At 41.7% G+C, this 12,113-nt stretch overlaps 1 long non-coding RNA gene across 1 annotated transcript in view; it reads left to right on the top strand.

Moving 5' to 3' along the window:
• Nucleotides 1-10,275, top strand: part of LOC145416804 (uncharacterized) — a 52,560-nt gene extending 42,285 nt beyond the window's left edge. Inside the window, exon 2 of the long non-coding RNA XR_013900332.1 lies at nt 10,131-10,275. This is a non-coding gene — a long non-coding RNA (uncharacterized LOC145416804). The remainder of the gene's footprint in view (nt 1-10,130) is intronic.
• Nucleotides 10,276-12,113: the final 1,838 nt, after the last annotated feature.

The raw sequence follows: 12,113 nt of genomic DNA on the forward strand, positions 1-12,113 counted from the left end.
ACCACTAGCATCACCACTGCTACCACTACTACACTACTACTACTACTACTATTACTGCTACTACTACTACTGCTACTACTACTACTACTACCACACCTGATGTAACCGTGGGAGAATATAAGCAATTCTCTTACACCATCACATGTTCCCAGAGTTTGAGAGTACTGTAAATTGTGTCCACTCACCCACACCCACCTCCACACCCACCCACGCCGTCATGTCCACCCTCACCCACCCTTATCCACCCTCCCGCTCATCCTTACTCACCCATTTACTCTCTCATTCTCACCTGCTCTCATTCACACCCACATATCTAGCCTATGCTCACCCACGCACCTACCCACACCATCAAATCAACAGCGCTAACCTTCCCTTACTCATCTCGCCTCACTTACGCATATCCACCTCTCATACTCTCAAACTCATCCACCTCCACCCTCAGTCTCACCTATTCCCACCCTCTCCCTCACCCACACCCCCTGACTATCCCAAACCATCCTCCCTTTACCCCCACCCTCCCTTACCCTCCCACCCCACCCTTACTCTCACGCACATCCACACATTCACCCTCATCAGCACCGTCTCCCATCCCAACCTCACATACAGAAGAAGCGAGAGCAAACAGCAACAGTCGTATTAGTCTTGTCTAGGCTGTTTGTCATAGAGTTGGGTATAACTAATGTAACTATTCCGAAGGTCAAAGACAAAGATAACAAACCAGGAAAAGGAGACCCAGCCACCCTCCATCAATACTCCTCTTCATCCACTTATTTATTTATTTATTTACTTATTTTATTATTATTATTGTTATTATTATTATTATTATTATTATTATTATTATTATTATACGTTGTCAGAAGAAATTTGATCAAATTGGTACAGTAAGTGAAAAAGAAAACTGTGTTAGGATATAGATGTATCCATTCTCACGTATCTCCACCCTCACCCCACCCACACCCACCCACCCTCATCCACCAGAGTGACAGTGTGAGTGGAGTGCGTGGTGGAATGGTCAGCCTAACGAGGGTAAAGTGACTAGGTGGGAGGTGGAGGGGGATGAGAGGGAGGGAGGGAGGGGTAAGGAGGAGAGGAGGGGAGGGTATACAGAACAGGGGAAGAGGGTGAAGGAATAGGAGAGAGGGAAGAGTGGGAAGAGAGGTGGAAGACGCGAAAGGAGAGGGATGGGGATAGGAGGGTAGGGAGACGAGGGAGAGAGGGGAGAAGATAGAAGGGAGAGGGAGAGAGAACAGGACTGGGTAGGGTAGGGTAGGGCTAGGAAGGAGGAAATGTGAAAAGGAAGGGAGGGAAAGGAAAAGAGTGAAAGCAAGGTCTTAAGAGTGTGAAAGAGAAGAATGAAAGAAAGAAAGAAAAATAAGGAAGTATAAGAAGAAAGTGAGAGAATGATGGAAAAAAGTATGAAGGAAACTGAGACGGGAGGGGAAGGGAAGGGAAAGGAAGGGAAGGGAAGGGAAGGGAGGGGAAGGAAGGGAAGGGAAGGGAAGGGAGGAAAAGGAAGGGAAGGGAAGGAACGCTAGAAGAAGAGTGTGAGAGAGGAGTAAAAAGATGAGAGAGATATAGGAAAGAAGTGAAGGAGCGGGTGGGAAGAAGGAAGGAGGAAATGAATAAATATGAAGGAAGAGGAGGAAGTCTAAGAAATAGCACAGGAGGAAATATTTACGAAAATGAGCGGACGAAAGAGGAAAGAAAGTAAGAAAATGAAAGTCAGTTGTGAAAAATGAAGAGAGAGAGAGAGAGAGAGAGAGAGAGAGAGAGAGAGAGAGAGAGAGAGAGAGAGAGAGAGAGAGTGAAGTAAGGATATCAAAACTTTAAGCAGGAAAGATGCAAAAAAAAAAAAATAATAAGATATACAAGAGAATGACAAAGATGAAGAAACTGGAGAAAAGAGATGAGAAAAAAGAGAGGTGGGAAGGAAGAGACAGAGATGAGAGAGGAAAAATGAGGAGAAAGAAAGATCATTTGGGAAAGGAGAGAATGGAGGGAGGGAGGAAGGAAGGGGGGGAGGGAGAGAGGGAGGGAGGGAGAGAAGAGAGCGTGTGTTGCAAAGTGGTTGATGAAAGGGTGGTGGTAGTGGTGGTAGTGATGGTGGTAGTGGCGATGGTGACAGTGATGGTGGTAGTGGTGGTGGTGGTGGTAATGGTAGTGATGGTGGTAGTGATGGTAGCTGGTGCAGTGATGGTGGTTGTGGTACAGTGATGGTGATGATTGTCCTGGTGGCAGTGGTGGTTGTAGTGGTAGTGGTGGTGATGGTAGTGATGATGGTAGAGGCAACCTGATGATAGTGGTGGTGATAATGGTGGTGGTAGGACTGAAGGGGGTAGTGGTGATGGTGGCAATGGTGAATACATGGCAGTGGTGATGATTTTGGAGGTTATGGTGTTAGTGGTAGGGATGATGGTGATGGTAGTTGTGCGGGTGATGGTATGGTGGTGATGATGGTAGTGATAGTGGTGATGGTAGTGATGGTAGTAGAATTGAGTACAGGACCGTAATAACAACAGTGGTAGTGACACTGATGGTGGTAGTGTAGATAAGAACTGCAGGTATGTGTTCCTGCGTGTGTATGTGCGTATACTCTAGTTTTTCCTGTGTGTGTGTGTGTGTGTGTGTGTGTGTGTGTGTGTGTGTGTGTGTATTGAAGAGAATATGCACACATCTGTGTAGTTTGTATGTGTATATGTATGTATAGATATAAGCATGTATGTATGTATGTATGCATGTATGTATGCATGTATGTATGTATGTATGTATGTATTCTTGCATGCATATATGTATTTATGTACGTATGTATCGTATTTTTTGATGTATGTATATTTACGCATCTAAAATTAGAGCATGTAAGAGTGTGTGTGTTTTTTGCGTGTGCGTGCGAGTGTTGGTGTTGTGTGTGTACGTGAAGAGAACGGCTCCTGGGGTTAACAAAATATAAATTGACTCACTTATGCTATTATTAAGCCAAATTGCTATGTGGAAGTTAACTAGCGAAGGGAGGGAGGTGGAGGTGGGGGTGGTGGAGGGGGATGGTTGGGGTGGGTGGGGGTGGTGATGTTGTAGGGGCTGGGGGAGGGGTGTGGAGGTAGAGGGGAGGTGAGGGGATAGAGATGGGGGTAGAGATGGTAGTGGATGTGGGAGGGGGTGGTAGGTTGGGTGGGGGAGATAGAAGGTGGGGAAGGTGGAGAGTATCAGGAAAATAGTGGGATGTTTATGGTAGGGTGAGGAAGGCAGTGGTGGTGGTAATGGGGAGGGGGGAAGTAGTGGGGGTGAGGTAGAGTGGGGTAGATTGGGATGAGTTAGGTGGAGGGAGGGGGGGTTGTGTAGGGGGGGAGGTAGGCTTAGTGCAGGAGTATTGTAGGTGTAGTAAGTGTTAGTGTAGAGGGATAGTGTAGTGGTAGGGAAGAAGGCACAGTGTACAAGGTATTATGAAAAACAAACAGCAGTATGTCTATTGATCCTTACCATGCTATTTCTTCTGAGGAAAAAAACAGAGTAAAACGAACGATTAGAAAAACAGACGGCTCTCCCCCACCCACCAGTTCCTCCGTTCATTATAGGAATATTGTCATGGAATTTTTAAAAGGTGGAAATAGGGTAGGGATATGGGGGTTTTGTGTGTGTGTGTGTGTGTGTGTGTGTGTGTGTGTGTGTGTGTGTGTGTGTGTGTGTGTGTGTGTGTGGCGTTTGCATGCATATATTCATGACTTTCTGTGTGCCCGTGTCTTTATATTTACTTGTATTTGTATATTTGCCTGTGTATGCTGTTTATTTTCTGTGTGCCTGCATGTGTATTTTTTGCAGGCGAGTGTGTCTGCATGTATGTGCGTGTTTTCTTGTGTATGTAAGTGTCTGAGCATTTTCTGTGTATTTATGTATGTGTGCTTGTGAGTAGATGTATGTTTGCTTGTAGATGCATATGTGTGTTTGTTTGTATGTGTAAGTAGGCTCTGTGTGTGTGTCTGTTTGTGTATATATGTGTGTGTATGAATGTCTGGGTGCTTGCTTGTGTGTGTATGCAGTTGTGTGTATATCTGTGTCTGTCAGTGCATGTGTGGGTGCTTGCTTGTGCGTGTATGCGTTTGTATGTATATCTGTGTCTGTGTATGCATGTGTGGGTGTTTGTTAGTGTGTGTATGTGTTTGTGTGTGTATCTGTGTCTGTGTATGCATGTGTGGGTGCTTGCTTGTGTGTGTATGTGTTTGTGTGTATGTGTGGGTGTGCGTCGCGACCTCAATTTCCGGGGCCCATTTTTCACCACGTCTGCAGACTTGATATTTTCCCTTCCGCATTTGCAACTCTCTCTCTCTCTCTCTCTCTCTCTCTCTCTCTCTCTCTCTCTCTCTCTCTCTCTCTCTCTCACACACACACACACAATTCCCATAACTTACACGTACAAAATATGAAGAAATACATTATGTGTGTCTTTCCCTGGTTTGCTGTTAACTGTAAATAAATAAATAAATAAATATGAACATATATTTAGTTGAAGAATATGGATAATTGGGAAATAATTTCTTTATTTTCCCGCGTTATATTTGTTGTTCAGTTCTATAGATGAAATTTGTATGGCTATAACGGAGGTGAAGGTGTGTGTGTGTGTGTGTGTGTGTGTGTGTGTGTGTGTGTGTGTGTGAGAGAGAGAGAGAGAGAGAGAGAGAGAGAGAGAACGTCCTTATATATATATGAATATGAATACGTATACCACAAGCAATTTCATTCCTGTATAAATACACATACATTATACACCTATATGATTATTTTTTTTTTTTTAGAAACCGGTTCAGTAATCCTGTATAAAATTGCCATGTCGTATACAAAATAATTATAGTATCTTTTTGTGGATAATTTTTGTGTTATACTGAGGAAGGTTAGAACGCCAGCAACAGCAATAATTCGTTTATTATTTAGTGAAGGTTATGGTTCTCTACGGTGTGCTGCTTCAGCTCTCTCTCTCTCTCTCTCTCTCTCTCTCTCTCTCTCTCTCTCTCTCACACACACACACACACACACACACACACACGCACACACACACCAATGTAAATAGAGAGTAAGCTTTTCCCTTGAGGCCGGGTTATCTTGAAAGAACCAAGACGTATATGTCTCTCTCTCTCTCACACACACACACACACACACACACACACACACGCACACACACACCAATGTAAATAGAGAGTAAGCTTTTCCCTTGAGGCCGGGTTATCTTGAAAGAACCAAGACGTATCTCTCTCTCTCTCTCTCTCCCCCGAAACCACAAGGCCCATCGTTACATGCACAGAGCCCCAATCTACCACCCCAATTACAACAACCCAATTAGACCCCTTGAGCAATTAGCTTTGACATATATATACACACTAATTGCTCTATAAACACCCCCTATACGTCGAGCGCTGTAAGTGACGTCGGTTTGTTATAGCAGTGTGTGTGTGTGTGTGTGTGTGTGTGTGTGTGTGTGTGTGTTTAGTTAGTTTTGAGAGAGAGAGAGAGAGAGAGAGAGAGAGAGAGAGACGGGGGGATAACTAAAACAGGAAGTGTATCCGAAATAATGGCACATAAAGAGAACATATATATCCCAAAGTAATTACCGAGTGCTGGAACTGAGTGCTATAATGAGAGAGAGAGAGAGAGAGAGAGAGAGAGAGAGAATAAGAGGCACAGCTGAGGATTTATGAATGAAGGACAAAGTGGCAGAATTAGAGAGAATGTTTTTGTTTACTTACATTTCTTTTTTATTTTTTTATTTTTTTTTTACCTTTTTTTGTCCGTGATATTTTGTGAGTCTATGAATATGAAAAAATTACCCTTTTTTACTTCTGGCAACAACTTGTTTTTTTTTTTTTTTCCTCCTTGTTTAGTAACCCTGCACACTTAGGGAAATTTTTAGCTCGATTACAAAAAAAAAAAAAAAAAAAAAAAAAAAGAGGTCGACATGGTGATGATGGTGATGGTGATGATGATGATAAGAGAGCGACCAAGAGGAATGGAGGAATGATGTGAAAGATATTGATTGCTAAAGTTATGAGTTTCTAGGAGAGTGGGAGGCGAGAAAGGAACGGGACTAAGTGACGAGGAAGAACACACAGATTTTAAAAAGACAAAATTCGCTCACAGTCATATACATAACAAAAAAGAAATGAAGTGTCTGGGGTATACTAAAACAAAAAATGAAACCAGTACATAAAGAAAGCAAACAAATAAACAGGGAGGAATCAATACGTCAAACAGCTTATGAAAAATATAATACGGGCAAAATGAAAACTATAAAATGGACATAAAACCGCCAATGATATATAACTAGATATAACAAACCAAACTACAAGTAAAACAAGGATAACCAAACACAACAAATACACAAACACTGCACCAAAATCGAAATCAGCCCAAGTTCCCCTCGGAAAAAAAAAAAAAAAAATCACAGATGCACTAGTATGTTAATAAAAAGTAAGATTGACTCGATGGCAACTCACTTGTACCGTTACCAGATACCACCTGAATCGCATCCTAGAGAAATCCCTTTATATTAACATCCCTAAACCTTTAAATGACCCTAAAATGCATTCCTAAAGTGTGATAGAGAGTTTTTAGGGTAATGTAAGGTGGATTAGGAGTGTTGTTGGTTTAGATGGTTGCGTAATTAGCTTGAATTGGGCTGTTAGTGTGTTTGTTGATCTGCTAAGGGAATCTGGCAACAGTGTAAGCCTACTATCTCGCCTTCCCCTCCTCCTCCTTTCCATCTTTTCCATTTCCAATCTAAAGTTCGCTGTTTCTCTCCCCTCCCCCTACCCCCTATTTTCTTGATTGTGGGAGAGATGGAAGAGGAAGAGGAGAGAGGAATGGAAGAGGGTGAGAAGAGGAGAGAAGAGAGAAAAGGGGAAAAGAGAGGAGAATGGAGAAGAGAGACGAAGAATTTAAAGAAATGTGTGTAAAAGTTAAATTCGGTGACAAGGATCAGAGAGAGAGAGAGAGAGAGAGAGAGAGAGAGAGAGAGAGAGAGATCCAAGGGGGGAGCTGAGTGATTGATGCACATACACGAGGGAGAGAGGGGGGGAGAGGGAGGGAGGGAAAGGAGAGAGGGGGGAGGGGAAGAAGAGGGCAAAAAGAGGGGAGGAGGCATGTAGATGAGAAGGCAGAGGGAGAAAGAGGCATAAGAAGGGTAAGAAAGTGGGAAGGAAGCGTGAAGACTTAATGGTAAGGGAACAGAGAGAGAGAGAGGATAAAGAAAACAGATGAGTACGTAAGATGAGAAGAAGGAATGTGCCAAGGGAAAAATTCGTAAAGAAAACAAAGAACAAGAGAAGAGAGAGAGAGAGAGAGGATGCACATTCTCCCCTCAGCTGCATTTCCCCTCACGCCCCGCCCACTAAGATAATCTCCCCTCTCTCTCCCCTTAGAGCAAAGCCTCTCTCTCTCTCTCTCTCTCTCTCTCTCTCTCTCTCTCTCTCACACACACACACACACACACACACACACACACACACACACACACACACACACACACACACACAGCTCCTGTTCTAAGTTTTCTTATTTTACTCCAAGAAACGTCACTTTTTTGCACACATACCTTCCCCGCATTTTACATACTCATCTTATGTTTGCTTTCTCTCTCTCTCTCTCTCTCTCTCTCTCTCTCTCTCTCTCTCTCTCTCTCTCTCTCTCTCTCTCTCTCTCTCTCTCTCTCTCTCTCGTCTTTGTTTCTTATTTCCAGTATTATTATTTTTTATCAAACCAGTATAAATATGCAGTAAATTTGTAAACAGAAATCCCTATAACATTTTCGTTAGTATAAACCACAAAATTACTTCACACTTGGCCAAGCGTATGATTGGCTCAAACCACAATGACGTCACGCCCAATAATGCGTCTGATTGGCCCATAATGACGTCATATCTTAACCCCATCGTACTGAAGGGGCTAAAGGGGCCTAGAATTGGCTAAAATGAAACCAAGATGACGTCACATTCAAACTAAGACCTGGGAGATGACGTCACACCTCAACTAAGCTCATGATTGGCTGAAGAAGGTGACGTCATACCAAAACTAAGCCGCTGATTGGTTGTAGGGGATGACGTCACACCCAAGTAAGCCGCTGGTTGGCTAGATGATGACGTCACACCTAAACTAAGCCTCTGATTGGCTGAAAGTAGGGGGCCAATTTAGAGACCAAAGCCATACCTCTCCAAACACAGATAAAAGGACCAATTAAGGGGTTTGGTTAGCACTTTCGAGGGTGAGGAGGTGTTTAGGGGATTTATTCAGGCTTGGACCAGACGATTTTGTTCAGCTGAGGGAAGTCCTAGGCGTCAAAGAGTTACGGGATATTCTTTTTTTTTTTTTTTTTTCAACTCAAGGCTGCCCAATTTCATGTCGAAAAAAAATCTTGCAAAAACTGAATAAAATCGTCTGGAAAAAACTATAGAAAAGAGAAAGTTGAGGCAATTCACTCAGGCTTATCACAGACGATTTTTCTCAGCTGATATAATACCTAGTGGTTTATTATTCTTTTCACCTTAACCCCTTCAGCACTAGGGTGAATTTTGCTTTATTCTAATCGTCTTCAGGGGATTTTATTCATAGGATCGACTTCTAGACATGAAAGAGATTGATACAACCTTCAAAACCCCTTTATACCACGTGGCTCTTCAAAGCTGAGGAAAATCGTCTAGTAAAGAGCAAGAAAAGTTTAAGAAAAGACATCATCAAACTGGAGGGCTTAAGAGACACACATGAGGGATTTTTTTTTTTTTTTGAGGGGTAATTTTATTTTTGATTATTTATTTATTTTTTGGAGGGGGTATGTTATTTTTATTTATGTTATTTTTGGAGGGGGTATTTTTCTGATTTTTCGGAGGAGGATATTTTAGTTGTATTTATTCATTTTTGCAGGAGGTGTTTAATTTCTAGTTATTTGGTGGCGGGGGTATTTTATTTTTATCAGTTTATTTACTTTTGGGAGGGGGATTTTTTCAGGCGGTTGTCAGACGATTTTCTTAAGCCAAAAAGAAATCGGCCAAATCAGTGAGGTAATGGTGTTAAGGAGAGGCAATGGGGTATGAGAGGCGGAATACACTTTGGCAAACAGGATGGTCTGTATGATCTCTAGTAAGGGCCAATTAGAGGCTGGGATTACGGTTGGGTGGAGGGGAGGAGGAGGAAGGAGAAGGAAGAAGGAGGAGGAGGAGGAGGAGGAGAAGGAGGAGGGAGAGGGAGGAAGATGTGGGACAAGATGAGATGAGGAGGAGGAAGGAGAAGGAGAAGGAAGATAAGGCAGGGACGAGAAGAAATGAATGAGGACGATGGAGGATGAAGAAGATGAAGAGATGAAAGATGAAGATGGAGGCTGAGAACATAAGAAGGAGGAAAACAGATGTGGAATAGGAGAAGGGAAGATTGAATAAAAATAAGGAGATAGGAGAGGAAGGGAACGACGACGACGACGATGATGATGATGATGACGGGGATGGTGACAATGATGCTGACGGTGATGATGATGGTGATGAGAAGGATGGAAATGAAGTGGAAGATGAGGATGGTGAAGATGAATAAAAGGAGGAGGAGGAGAATGATGATAGGATGGGTGGGTGGGTGAGTTTTGGAGATGAAAAAGGAGGAGGAAGAAATGAAAGAGGAGGAGGAAGAAGAAGAAAATCTGGATGATGAGTGGCATGTGTGATGAAAGAGGGATGATGATGATGATGACGATGATGATGATGATGATAAAGAAGAAGAGGATGACAATGAACAAGAGGAGGAGGAGAAGAGAAGAAGAAGAAGAAAAAAAAGGAGGAGGAGGAGGAGGAGGAGGAGGAGAGGGTATGTGGGTGGGTGAAGATGACAGAGGAGGAAAAGAAGGAAGAAGAGGAGGTCTGTTTGTTTGTCCACCCTTTCTTTGTTAATTCTCTCTCTCTCTCTCTCTCTCTCTCTCTCTCTCTCTCTCTCTCTCTCTCTCTCTCTCTCTCTCTCTCTCTCTCTCTCTCTCTCTCTCTCTCTCTCTCCAATTATCTATCTATTTATCTATCTAGAAACTTGGGCTTAACCATATACGAAATTTTATTAATAATTGAAAGCATATATATTGAAAGAAAACGAAAATAACTAACATCCATTTTCTTTCTTTCCAGGTTCGCCCATCCTAAAAAGAGAGAGAAAAAGAGCGAGAAGACAAAAGGGAGAAGAGAGAAAAGAGAGCAAATAAAGAGAGGAAGAGAGCGGTCGTTCAGGAGCCTTCTTGTATAGTCGGTAAGAAAGTTGTTTATTTTTTCAAAGGGTGGGAAAAGAGAGAGAGAGAGAGAGCAAGACAGTGGTAGTAAGATAATCCTTAGAATGAGAGGCAAGAGGGAGGGGTTGAGGAGGGGAGGGGAGGGGAAGGGAGGAGGAGGGAGAGGGAGGTCATAAGCCATGTGTGGAAATGGGCTGCTCTCTCTCTCTCTCTCTCTCTCTCTCTCTCTCTCTCTCTCTCTCTCTCTCTCTCTCACACACACACACACACACACACACACACACACACACACACACACACTGGGGAAGAGAGAGAGAGAGAGAGAGAGAGAGAACTGAACTGTCTCTTGGGATGTATAAAAGTGAAGGAGGAATAATGAGAGAAAGAGAATTTAGAGATTGGAAAGAAAATGGAGTAAGGAAGAGAGGATGAGGATGAGGAGGAGGAGGAGGAGGAGGAGGAGAAAAGGAAGACGGGGGAAGTAAAGAAAAGAAGACAAACGATAGAGGAAGAAAGGGAGGAAGATGAAGAAAGTGCATAGTGAATGAGTGGTGAAAAAAAATGAAGGAAGAAAAACTGAGATGAAACTACGAATGAAAATTAAAGAAGCATGAAGAAAACCATGAAAGGGATGGACGATGAAGACAGGAAGGAAATGAAGAAAATAAAGTGAAGAAACAGAAGTAAAGAATTAAAGGAGAAGGCTGGATGCGCAAGAATACTAGAGCGAGGCATGAGATATGAAATAATTAAAGGAGAGAGAGAGAGAGAGAGAGAGAGAGAGAGAACGTAGGAAAAAGTTAAAAACAGTGAAACAATGATGGCAGCGTAAATACAAGAATAATACAATTTAAAGGAAGGGGAAAGAAAATAAGAACAAAAGAAACTTAAATATATGAAAGAAACGAAGGATTTTGAAGAACAGAGAATGTGAACGAAAATTATGAAAAGGGAGGGGGAAAAAAGGTGGAAAAATAAAGGTAAATATTGATGAGAAAGATTAATTTTTTCTCTTGGCTTCGAGAGGTCCTTTTAAAGCTGAATTAAAAGGGCGAAAAACAGGAAAATTTAGAGGAAAATAAGAAAAAATATAAATAGAAAAATGCAAGATGAAACACAGAAAGGTGAAAAAAATGACAATAAAACAAAGAAACGGAGTGTATAACAAACATAAAGACAAAATCAAGAAAAAACAAAACAACGGTCAGGAAAACAACCAGGAGAAGAAAGAGGAAAATGAGAAACTTGAAAACACGGAAAGGAAAAGTGAAAATAAGAAAAGAAAAATTAAGAACAATTACAAAAAAACAAAACAAAAAAATAAGCATCTTAAATCAAAGTAAGAAAAAAAAAGAAGAAACAGGAGCAAGGAAAGAAAAGAAAATCAAGGAAAAAAAGGAGGAGGGGAAAATGTATAATATAGGAAAATATAATAAGGGGAATTTTAAGCAAGAGGGGAAAAAGAAAAGTTGATAAAACAACAAAGAAAAAGAAAAAGGGGTAGAAAAGACAGAAGAAAACGGAGCGAGGTAGAAAAAAGTAATATTGATATGAAGGAAAAGAAAATAAGGAGAGGAATAAAAAATGAATGCAGAGAGAGAGAGAGAGAGAGAGAGAGAGAAAAGTACCCAGAGAGCGTCTTACTCTCAGTAATTACCTTCCTCACAATATTCCTTCCCTGGAGGCTCTCTCTTACTCACTCTCCCTCTCTATCCACCTGTCTATCTATCTGTGTATCTATCTGTCGGTTTATCTATTAATCTGTCTATCTATGTTTAACTATCTATCTATTTATCTATTTTTCTCTTTCTGTTTGTCAATATATTTATCTTTCTTTTCTTTCTCTTTTTATATCTTTCCTCCTTATTTGGCTTTATCTCTTCTC

Source organism: Coenobita brevimanus, chromosome 107 (genome assembly GCF_032717465.1).
Source record: "Coenobita brevimanus isolate Jiangsu-jjx chromosome 107, ASM3271746v2, whole genome shotgun sequence".
NCBI lineage: Eukaryota > Metazoa > Arthropoda > Malacostraca > Decapoda > Coenobitidae > Coenobita > Coenobita brevimanus.